A 12,561-nucleotide genomic window follows, 5' to 3' on the forward strand; every position below is an offset into this window, starting at 1 on the left:
AAATGCCCGACGTAAATCCAATAGCATTCCTTCCTCAATTTCCCTTGGCGATGATGTGGCTGATACGCCATCCGGTTGTTGTGAATTGTTTGCGAAGCATTTTTCGAGTGTGTTCGTTGATCCATGCTGCAGTACAGTGTCTCTCTCTGAAGGTTTGGACTACACACCAAGCAACGTGTTTAATTGTAATACAATATATTTTAGCGAAAATGATGTTGCCATAGCTCTAAAAAAATTAAAACTATCTTTCTCACCTGGACCTGATGGCATACCATCTTGTGTCTTAAAGCAGTGTAGTGATATTTTTGTCCCAATCTTGTTTCGTCTTTTCTCACGATCTTTCAAAGAGGGCAGTTTTCCAACTCTCTGGAAAACTTCCTGGATCTGCCCTATATTTAAAAAGGGAGATCGTTCAGTAGCATCCAACTTTCGTGGTGTCGCCATACTCTGTTCTATGTCAAAAGTGTGTGAATCCGTTGTTCAATCCTTTGTCCTTCCTGTAGTATCCAAGTACATTTCCCCGAATCAGCATGGTTTTATGCCCAAACGTTCCACTTCGACAAATCTCATGTGTTTTGTGTCTTTTGTCATGTCCAATATCGTTGGTAAACGTCAAGTGGATACGATTTATACTGATTTTAAAGCTGCTTTCGATAGCTTGCTTCATGTTTTATTTTTGTTAAAATTAGAGAAACTCGGGTTCGGTGGTCCTTTTCTGTCCTGGATTTGGTCTTTTCTCTCGAATCGGTCATATTCAGTCAGATTAGAGAACTGCCTTTCCTCTTCATTTGTTGGCTTGTCTGGTGTTCCGCAGGGAAGTGCTCTTAGTCCCATCCTTTTTGTTCTTTTTATTAATGACTGCATCAATGTTTTATCGACTGATGGACACCTTCTTTTCGCTGACGACATAAAAATATTTGTTCCTGTTTCCTCGTCCGCTGACTGTCAATCTCTCCAACGTTCTCTGGATGATTTTTCTGTTTGGTGTCTAAAAAATGGGTTGGTACTCTGTCCCCCGAAATGTTGTGTAGTGTCGTTCGGTAGGTCCTCTGTGGGTCGGCTGACATGGGATTACTCCTTATGTGGTACCCAGATAAGCAGAGAATCTACCGTGAAAGATCTTGGGGTTTGGCTCGATGATTGTCTTTCGTTCAACGCTCATATTGACCATGTTGTCAATAAAGCGAACCGTGCGTTAGGCCTCATCACTCGTCTGGCCTCGGAAATACGAGATCCTTTATGTTTAAAGGCACTGTACTGTTGTTGGGTTCGTTCCACTTTGGACTATGCTAGTGTAATTTGGACACCAGCCGGAGTGACCGGTATGCAGAGATTAGAGAGGGTACAGCGGAAGTTTACGCGACTCGCGGTCCGTAGATTTCTTCGGGGATATTCCGTCCCTATGCCCTCATATTCTCTCCGCTGCCGAATGTTGGGTTTAACTGATATTGAATCCCGCCATTCGCATGCGCAGTCCTACTTCATCGCCTGTTTACTTTCCTCGGAATTCGATGTCCCCTCTCTTCTTTCTTCATTACCTCTGTTCTTTCGCGATCGTTTTCGGATAATTTCTTTCCTTTGCGCTTTATAGTTACCGATCCGTGGTGGAGTTTTAGTTGTAAGAGAGCGAAAAAACCCTTTCGCCTCATATTTATAACTTTACGGAACTAGTGGTTCGGGCTACATTTTTGCGTTAAGATTACTACGTTCCTCCGACTGTCACTTGTCGGAGGTTTCTGGCGATGTAAACAGTTGGACGTAAACAACGCTCCAACATCCTCCCCCCCCTTGACGGATGTCAAAGAAGTTAACTATTCAGCACGTGATGTCCTCGTTGTCGGTGCTCACAGGTAAGATGCAGATTTTTGTTATTGGACGAGTTATTGTACCCTTTGCTGTTTTTAGTGTCACTACGCGAACGATGCTATCTTCTCCAGGATGTACTTGTGCAATGCGTGCTAGAGGCCAAAGAGTAGCGGGTAAAGATTCGTCCATTAGTATCACCAACCTGCCTGTAAGTATGTTGTTGTTGTTGCTGCCCGGCCGCGTGTAACTGTTTTGCATCTCTTGTAGATATTCTGTGGCCCAATGTTTCCAGAATCGTTGCACAAGCAATTGCCGCTTCTGTAGATCGTCGAGAGTGCAGGATTTCAGGTGAGTATAATCCGGTTCGGGAACAGCATGGATCGATGTGCCAATTAAAAAGTGTCCTGGTGTTAGTGCCGCTAGTTCGTCGGGATCATCAGACATGGGTAACAATGGACGCGAGTTCATTGCGGCTTCAATCTGCTGAAGTACGGTGCAGTAGCCTTCGTAAGACAGCCTAGTGCCGCCTAGGTGCCGGTAGAGATGCCTCTTCGCTGTTTTAACCGCTGCCTCCCATAGTCCACCGAAATGTGGAGCCTTCGGAGGGGTGAAGTGCCAAGTGATGCCTCTGTCCGCGCAATCAGTGACAATGATGCTACGTTGTTGCTCGTCGCTGAACATGTCAAAAAGTTCACTTAGCTCACGTGCAGCTCCTTCGAAGTTCTTGCCGTTGTCGGAATGGATGTGGGATGGTAGACCGCGGCGTGAAGTAAAACGGCGTAGGGCGGCTAAAAATCCTGGAGTTGTAAGGTCTCCCACGAGCTCAAGATGAACAGCTTTCGTGGTGAAGCAAACAAATACACACAGGTAGCTCTTAACCGCTGCGGCCCGTCGATACGCTGGTTTTAAGTAAAATGGACCGGCGTAGTCCACTCCAGTGATGGAGAAAGGCCGGCTAGGTGTAATACGTGAAGTGGGCAGTTGACCAATGGGTTGTTGTGCGAGAGCTGGATCCTGGCGTATACAGCGGAAACAGTTCCTCACGATGCTCTTCTCCAACCGTCGTCCGTCTAGTGGCCAATACTGTTCTCTCATCTGGGATAACAGGAGTCTTCCGCCAGCATGCATAAGCTGTTTGTGATAGTGCTCAGCCACAAGCCGAGTAAACTTATGCTGTTTAGGAAGCACCGCAGGATGTTTCGATTGGTAAGGTAACTGCGAAAGCTTAAGCCGTCCTCCCACTCGTATTAAGCCTTTGTCGTCGATGAAGGGGCTTAGTTTGCGTAACGATGATTGTTTTAATAATGCTTCTCCCTTTTCCAATTGCTTAATTTCAACGGAGAATGCATCTTGTTGTGCTAATCTGCAAAGCACGGATTTGGCAGCTTGCAAATAATCTAGCGTGATGCTTAGTGGTGCTACGATGTGTGGTGTGCCCGCCTTTTGCCTGGCATTGCGCGAAAAACGTATGCAATACCCAATTATGCGTACCAACCTAGTGAAGGATGATGAAATATCGAACCATGGATGAGTTGAGGTGGAAACGATACTTGCACTCACCTGACGGATTTCTAGATCCACTCCGTCGATGGAATCCGGATTTACGCTGGGCCAGAACGATGGTGAAAGAGTTAACCATTCCGGGCCGAAGTGCCATAATCGGCTCTTGGTGAAGTTCGCTGCCGACATTCCACGAGAAACCAAATCGGCAGGATTGCAGGTACCAGGAACATGTCGCCATTGTCGAGGATGGGAATAGCGCTGTACCTCAGCAACACGATTCGCCACGAACGTATTCCAAGTATTGGGCGGAGACGCTATCCATTTTAGCGTTACGGTAGAATCAGACCAAAAGAAGGACTCGCCGCAATTGATCTGCATTGCTTTTTGGACCCGATGCTGGAGTTGGGCGCCCAAAACAGCAGCGCTATCTTCTTCGATGCTAGTAGGCTGATCCGTATTTCCCCTTCCGTGTTCTTACAACGCGCGTAGATAGATGCTCCATAGGCTGCTTCGGAGGCATCGGTGAATGTGTGGAATTCTACTTTGGAATTGGGTAAGAGAACATGACGATTAGTTTTGTATTTTGATAACGATTGCCAATCATCACGAATTGTCGTCCATTTGTTGTAGATTAGCTCGGGAACGGGATCATCCCAGCCGGATTTCAGCAACCACAACTCCTGCATCAGCAACTTTGCTCGAACTAATACAGGCGCAATTAGCCCAAGCGGATCATACATTTTCGCAATGCATGATAAAATGGATCGCTTGGTGGAAGTTGCGGGTTCAGCACAAAGATTTGAATCGAAACACAGTTCGTCGGCTTCGGGTTTCCAGGAGATACCGAGTGTTTTCACCGTTTCATTTGGCGTGAAGTGCAGTGAGGATTGTGTGCCAATTTGATCAGCACTTAAACCGTTAAGAACGCCAAGATGATTTGATGTCCACTTGCGTAATTCGAGTCCCCCTTTAGCAAGTAGATCGGACAGCTCCTGCCGAAGGCGGATAGTATCATCTACGGTATTTGCACCACCAATGAAATCATCTACATAAAAGTTTCGTTTTAGGGCAGTTTGTGCGTGCAGGAAGTGAGCGCCTTCATCATCTGCAAGCTGAACCAAAGTACGCGTGGCTAAGAATGAGGATGGTGACAGCCCATAAGTAACGGTGTTGAGTTCGAAAATCTGCATCGGATGTTGGTCGGAGAAAACCGGAAAAAGATTCGAACCAATCGACGATCTTCGGGATGCAACAATATTTGTCGATACATTTTTGCGATGTCACCCACAAGCGCAACCTTGTAAGTACGGAACCGTAGTATTATGTCTAGTAGATCGTCCTGAACGATGGGACCAACGCAGAGTGTCTCGTTTAACGAATAACCCGAACTCGTTTTTGCAGATCCATCGAATACTACTCTCACTTTAGTTGTTGAACTGGATGCCTTGAAAACAGGATGATGAGGTAAGTAGTAAGCTGGCTCTTCTTCCCTACTAACAGTTATCGGTGACATGTGGCCAAGCTCCAAATACTCCTTCATAAATTGATGATAATCGGTTCTGAGTTGTGGGTCGCGTTCCAACCTCCTTTCCAGCAACTCGAAGCGTCGTAACGCTGTTGCTTTGGATAAGCCGAGTTTTACATCGAAGCCGGGTTGGCGGGGTAGACGTACAATATACCGTCCAGATTCGTCGCGTTGGGTAGTTTCTGTGTAGAACGTTTCGCATCGTTGTTCTTCGGGTGAATAACAGTCTCTAACCTGTAACTCTTCCACATTCCAGAATCGTTCGAGAGATTCTTCAAGAGTACTCATGCAAACAATAGAAGATGCATTCGACGAATGGTCAATAGGATTCATCGCAGCTGCCGAGCCGGTTACAATCCACCCGAACACGCTTTCGATGAGAACAGGAAGGTTTGGTGAGAGTTTATGCTGCGCCCCGCTTTTGAAGAACTCATAATAATGCCGGGCACCGAGGATGAGATCGAGCGGTGCGGATTTATGAAATTGGGGGTCTGCAAGCACAAAATTTGGTGGTATTTGCCAATCGTTGGCATGGACGTCATGTGCCGGCAAATTCCCTATCAAGTTATCCACGATCAAGAAATCGGAACTCATCTCATACGGACTCGTTCGGGATGAGATGTTCGCCCGCACCAATTTCCTAACGGGGGTGGTGGAGTGCCCTGCTCCGATAAGGGCGATGTTAGCAGTATCATGCTTTAGAGCTAATCGATGAGCAAGTCGGCTGCTCATGAGATCAGGCTGCGAGGCACTGTCTAAAAGTGCTCGGGCTGGATGAGTGATACCATACGCATCAACAATTTGTACTACGGCAGTTTGGAGAAAAACGTGATCGTACGTCTGTTTGCTCGCGTGTGCTGCTACATAGTGTCTTTGTGTATTTGCTTGGTGATCGTGTGTGATGTGTGATGAACTCCCTACTTTATTTCGCGCAGTTGACGGAGTGGCTGCAGAGAGAACCATGCCGTGCAAGCTATGTTGCGAGTGTAGTAGTGTGTGGTGCGGTAAACCACAGTGTCGACATGTGTACTTCGAGGAGCAATCACGCGCTCGGTGATTGTCCTGCAGACAATTTAAACATAAACGTTCATCAACAACTGTCTTGTAACGTTGTACAGGATCCATGGCCACGAATCGCCGGCATCTCATGATGTTGTGCGGCATGTGACATAAGTGACATGCGTGTGCGTCTCGATCAGTTGTCGCAAGGCTTGTAGCGCGCGTGAAATTCGGTCGCCTTGTATGTGTTGGTGCATCAATTTGTGACGTATTAGCGTTGTTTACTAACACGGTTTCAAGAACGCGCATCCGACGTTGTAGAAAAACTACCAACTTTTCATAGCTAGGGTCATCGTCCAAAGATGCATTTTCCTCCCAATCGCGTAGTGTTAAATGTGGCAACTTGGTGCACAACAAATGTTCTAAAATGCTACTCCAGGCGTCAGTGTTTTCTCCCAGATGATGGAGCGTATTTTTATGACGTTCGAACTCATCGACCAGCTGATGCAAGGTCAATGCACTTTCGTGCTTGATCGGCGTCATGTGAAACATGGCCTGCAAGTGGCGTTTTTTCAACAAATATTCATTAGAATATCGTTCAGTTATCATCATCCATGCGTGTTCGTAGTTAGCTGCACTAATTGTTATGGACTCGATTACTTGCGCCGCTTCGCCTTTCACGGCTGCGCGTAGGTAGTGAAATTTTTGTATATCGGGTACATCCTCATTTTCGTGTATTAAGCTTTCAAAAGTGTCCCTAAATGTAAGCCACTTCATATAGTCTCCATCGAACTCCGGGAGTGTGATGATGGGCAATTTCATTCCCTTAAGGGAGATGGTGGCCTTTTGCTGAGACGCCTCCTTTCGTGAGATTTCTCTTAGCTTCGCCTTTAATTCACCTTCCACGTTAATTAAACGAGGCTCAAAATCTTGCCTTAACGCGTCGTTGTGTATCGTTTCTTCATTAGTGCTGGGAACTTCCTCTAGCTGCTGCTGAATTCGTTCTAAATCCTTACTAAGCTGCTGGACTTTCGTAAGTCGAACCTCTACCGCATTTGAGTCCCGCTCGGGAAGAAAATCACGCAAAAATTCCTCATGTCGCACCAAGGTGGCGAGCAAAATTGTTCTTCTCGACGCAAGGATCGTTGGTTGCACGGGCATTTTGGTGAAACAGCAAATTGTGTGCGCTTGAGTGTAGGGATATCGTTACGGGATAGTAGTGAACGCGCGCAAAAAAAAGGACGCTAAATTTATCGAAACTCGCGAGTATGCAGGTTAATAATCCTGGTCACGGCACCAATGTTCTTTCGCGATCGTTTTCGGATAATTTCTTTCCTTTGCGCTTTATAGTTACCGATCCGTGGTGGAGTTTTAGTTGTAAGAGAGCGAAAAAACCCTTTCGCCTCATATTTATAACTTTACGGAACTAGTGGTTCGGGCTACATTTTTGCGTTAAGATTACTACGTTCCTCCGACTGTCACTTGTCGGAGGTTTCTGGCGATGTAAACAGTTGGACGTAAACAACGCTCCAACATCCTCCCCCCCCCTTGACGGATGTCAAAGAAGTTAACTATTCAGCACGTGATGTCCTCGTTGTCGGTGCTCACAGGTAAGATGCAGATTTTTGTTATTGGACGAGTTATTGTACCCTTTGCTGTTTTTAGTGTCACTACGCGAACGATGCTATCTTCTCCAGGATGTACTTGTGCAATGCGTGCTAGAGGCCAAAGAGTAGCGGGTAAAGATTCGTCCATTAGTATCACCAACCTGCCTGTAAGTATGTTGTTGTTGTTGCTGCCCGGCCGCGTGTAACTGTTTTGCATCTCTTGTAGATATTCTGTGGCCCAATGTTTCCAGAATCGTTGCACAAGCAATTGCCGCTTCTGTAGATCGTCGAGAGTGCAGGATTTCAGGTGAGTATAATCCGGTTCGGGAACAGCATGGATCGATGTGCCAATTAAAAAGTGTCCTGGTGTTAGTGCCGCTAGTTCGTCGGGATCATCAGACATGGGTAACAATGGACGCGAGTTCATTGCGGCTTCAATCTGCTGAAGTACGGTGCAGTAGCCTTCGTAAGACAGCCTAGTGCCGCCTAGGTGCCGGTAGAGATGCCTCTTCGCTGTTTTAACCGCTGCCTCCCATAGTCCACCGAAATGTGGAGCCTTCGGAGGGGTGAAGTGCCAAGTGATGCCTCTGTCCGCGCAATCAGTGACAATGATGCTACGTTGTTGCTCGTCGCTGAACATGTCAAAAAGTTCACTTAGCTCACGTGCAGCTCCTTCGAAGTTCTTGCCGTTGTCGGAATGGATGTGGGATGGTAGACCGCGGCGTGAAGTAAAACGGCGTAGGGCGGCTAAAAATCCTGGAGTTGTAAGGTCTCCCACGAGCTCAAGATGAACAGCTTTCGTGGTGAAGCAAACAAATACACACAGGTAGCTCTTAACCGCTGCGGCCCGTCGATGCGCTGGTTTTAAGTAAAATGGACCGGCGTAGTCCACTCCAGTGATGGAGAAAGGCCGGCTAGGTGTAATACGTGAAGTGGGCAGTTGACCAATGGGTTGTTGTGCGAGAGCTGGATCCTGGCGTATACAGCGGAAACAGTTCCTCACGACGCTCTTCACCAACCGTCGTCCGTCTAGTGGCCAATACTGTTCTCTCATCTGGGATAACAAGAGTCTTCCGCCAGCATGCATAAGCTGTTTGTGATAGTGCTCAGCCACAAGCCGAGTAAACTTATGCTGTTTAGGAAGCACCGCAGGATGTTTCGATTGGTAAGGTAACTGCGAAAGCTTAAGCCGTCCTCCCACTCGTATTAAGCCTTTGTCGTCGATGAAGGGGCTTAGTTTGCGTAACGATGATTGTTTTAATAATGCTTCTCCCTTTTCCAATTGCTTAATTTCAACGGAGAATGCATCTTGTTGTGCTAATCTGCAAAGCACGGATTTGGCAGCTTGCAAATAATCTAGCGTGATGCTTAGTGGTGCTACGATGTGTGGTGTGCCCGCCTTTTGCCTGGCATTGCGCGAAAAACGTATGCAATACCCAATTATGCGTACCAACCTAGTGAAGGATGATGAAATATCGAACCATGGATGAGTTGAGGTGGAAACGATACTTGCACTCACCTGACGGATTTCTAGATCCACTCCGTCGATGGAATCCGGATTTACGCTGGGCCAGAACGATGGTGAAAGAGTTAACCATTCCGGGCCGAAGTGCCATAATCGGCTCTTGGTGAAGTTCGCTGCCGACATTCCACGAGAAACCAAATCGGCAGGATTGCAGGTACCAGGAACATGTCGCCATTGTCGAGGATGGGAATAGCGCTGTACCTCAGCAACACGATTCGCCACGAACGTATTCCAAGTATTGGGCGGAGACGCTATCCATTTTAGCGTTACGGTAGAATCAGACCAAAAGAAGGACTCGCCGCAATTGATCTGCATTGCTTTTTGGACCCGATGCTGGAGTTGGGCGCCCAAAACAGCAGCGCTAAGTTCCAGTCTTGGTAGTGTGACGCGTTTAAGAGGTGCAACTCGGGACTTCGATGCTAGTAGGCTGATCCGTATTTCCCCTTCCGTGTTCTCACAACGCGCGTAGATAGATGCTCCATAGGCTGCTTCGGAGGCATCGGTGAATGTGTGGAATTCTACTTTGGAATTGGGTAAGAGAACATGACGATTAGTTTTGTATTTTGATAACGATTGCCAATCATCACGAATTGTCGTCCATTTGTTGTAGATTAGCTCGGGAACGGGATCATCCCAGCCGGATTTCAGCAACCACAACTCCTGCATCAGCAACTTTGCTCGAACTAATACAGGCGCAATTAGCCCAAGCGGATCATACATTTTCGCAATGCATGATAAAATGGATCGCTTGGTGGAAGTTGCGGGTTCAGCACAAAGATTTGAATCGAAACACAGTTCGTCGGCTTCGGGTTTCCAGGAGATACCGAGTGTTTTCACCGTTTCATTTGGCGTGAAGTGCAGTGAGGATTGTGTGCCAATTTGATCAGCACTTAAACCGTTAAGAACGCCAAGATGATTTGATGTCCACTTGCGTAATTCGAGTCCCCCTTTAGCAAGTAGATCGGACAGCTCCTGCCGAAGGCGGATAGTATCATCTACGGTATTTGCACCACCAATGAAATCATCTACATAAAAGTTTCGTTTTAGGGCAGTTTGTGCGTGCAGGAAGTGAGCGCCTTCATCATCTGCAAGCTGAACCAAAGTACGCGTGGCTAAGAATGAGGATGGTGACAGCCCATAAGTAACGGTGTTGAGTTCGAAAATCTGCATCGGATGTTGGTCGGAGAAAACCGGAAAAAGATTCGAACCAATCGACGATCTTCGGGATGCAACAATATTTGTCGATACATTTTTGCGATGTCACCCACAAGCGCAACCTTGTAAGTACGGAACCGTAGTATTATGTCTAGTAGATCGTCCTGAACGATGGGACCAACGCAGAGTGTCTCGTTTAACGAATAACCCGAACTCGTTTTTGCAGATCCATCGAATACTACTCTCACTTTAGTTGTTGAACTGGATGCCTTGAAAACAGGATGATGAGGTAAGTAGTAAGCTGGCTCTTCTTCCCTACTAACAGTTATCGGTGACATGTGGCCAAGCTCCAAATACTCCTTCATAAATTGATGATAATCGGTTCTGAGTTGTGGGTCGCGTTCCAACCTCCTTTCCAGCAACTCGAAGCGTCGTAACGCTGTTGCTTTGGATAAGCCGAGTTTTACATCGAAGCCGGGTTGGCGGGGTAGACGTACAATATACCGTCCAGATTCGTCGCGTTGGGTAGTTTCTGTGTAGAACGTTTCGCATCGTTGTTCTTCGGGTGAATAACAGTCTCTAACCTGTAACTCTTCCACATTCCAGAATCGTTCGAGAGATTCTTCAAGAGTACTCATGCAAACAATAGAAGATGCATTCGACGAATGGTCAATAGGATTCATCGCAGCTGCCGAGCCGGTTACAATCCACCCGAACACGCTTTCGATGAGAACAGGAAGGTTTGGTGAGAGTTTATGCTGCGCCCCGCTTTTGAAGAACTCATAATAATGCCGGGCACCGAGGATGAGATCGAGCGGTGCGGATTTATGAAATTGGGGGTCTGCAAGCACAAAATTTGGTGGTATTTGCCAATCGTTGGCATGGACGTCATGTGCCGGCAAATTCCCTATCAGTTATCCACGATCAAGAAATCGGAACTCATCTCATACGGACTCGTTCGGGATGAGATGTTCGCCCGCACCAATTTCCTAACGGGGGTGGTGGAGTGCCCTGCTCCGATAAGGGCGATGTTAGCAGTATCATGCTTTAGAGCTAATCGATGAGCAAGTCGGCTGCTCATGAGATCAGGCTGCGAGGCACTGTCTAAAAGTGCTCGGGCTGGATGAGTGATACCATACGCATCAACAATTTGTACTACGGCAGTTTGGAGAAAAACGTGATCGTACGTCTGTTTGCTCGCGTGTGCTGCTACATAGTGTCTTTGTGTATTTGCTTGGTGATCGTGTGTGATGTGTGATGAACTCCCTACTTTATTTCGCGCAGTTGACGGAGTGGCTGCAGAGGGAACCGTGCCGTGCAAGCTATGTTGCGAGTGTAGTAGTGTGTGGTGCGGTAAACCACAGTGTCGACATGTGTACTTCGAGGAGCAATCACGCGCTCGGTGATTGTCCTGCAGACAATTTAAACATAAACGTTCATCAACAACTGTCTTGTAACGTTGTACAGGATCCATGGCCACGAATCGCCGGCATCTCATGATGTTGTGCGGCATGTGACATAAGTGACATGCGTGTGCGTCTCGATCAGTTGTCGCAAGGCTTGTAGCGCGCGTGAAATTCGATCGCCTTGTATGTGTTGGTGCATCAATTTGTGACGTATTAGCGTTGTTTACTAACACGGTTTCAAGAACGCGCATCCGACGTTGTAGAAAAACTACCAACTTTTCATAGCTAGGGTCATCGTCCAAAGATGCATTTTCCTCCCAATCGCGTAGTGTTAAATGTGGCAACTTGGTGCACAACAAATGTTCTAAAATGCTACTCCAGGCGTCAGTGTTTTCTCCCAGATGATGGAGCGTATTTTTATGACGTTCGAACTCATCGACCAGCTGATGCAAGGTCAATGCACTTTCGTGCTTGATCGGCGTCATGTGAAACATGGCCTGCAAGTGGCGTTTTTTCAACAAATATTCATTAGAATATCGTTCAGTTATCATCTTCCATGCGTGTTCGTAGTTAGCTGCACTAATTGTTATGGACTCGATTACTTGCGCCGCTTCGCCTTTCACGGCTGCGCGTAGGTAGTGAAATTTTTGTATATCGGGTACATCCTCATTTTCGTGTATTAAGCTTTCAAAAGTGTCCCTAAATGTAAGCCACTTCATATAGTCTCCATCGAACTCCGGGAGTGTGATGATGGGCAATTTCATTCCCTTAAGGGAGATGGTGGCCTTTTGCTGAGACGCCTCCTTTCGTGAGATTTCTCTTAGCTTCGCCTTTAATTCACCTTCCACGTTAATTAAACGAGGCTCAAAATCTTGCCTTAACGCGTCGTTGTGTATCGTTTCTTCATTAGTGCTGGGAACTTCCTCTAGCTGCTGCTGAATTCGTTCTAAATCCTTACTCAGCTGCTGGACTTTCGTAAGTCGAACCTCTACCGCATTTGAGTCCCGCTTGGGAAGAAAATCACGCAAAAATTCC

This window comes from Anopheles moucheti, chromosome 2 (genome assembly GCF_943734755.1).
Source record: "Anopheles moucheti chromosome 2, idAnoMoucSN_F20_07, whole genome shotgun sequence".
In the NCBI taxonomy this organism is placed as follows: Eukaryota; Metazoa; Arthropoda; class Insecta; order Diptera; family Culicidae; genus Anopheles; species Anopheles moucheti.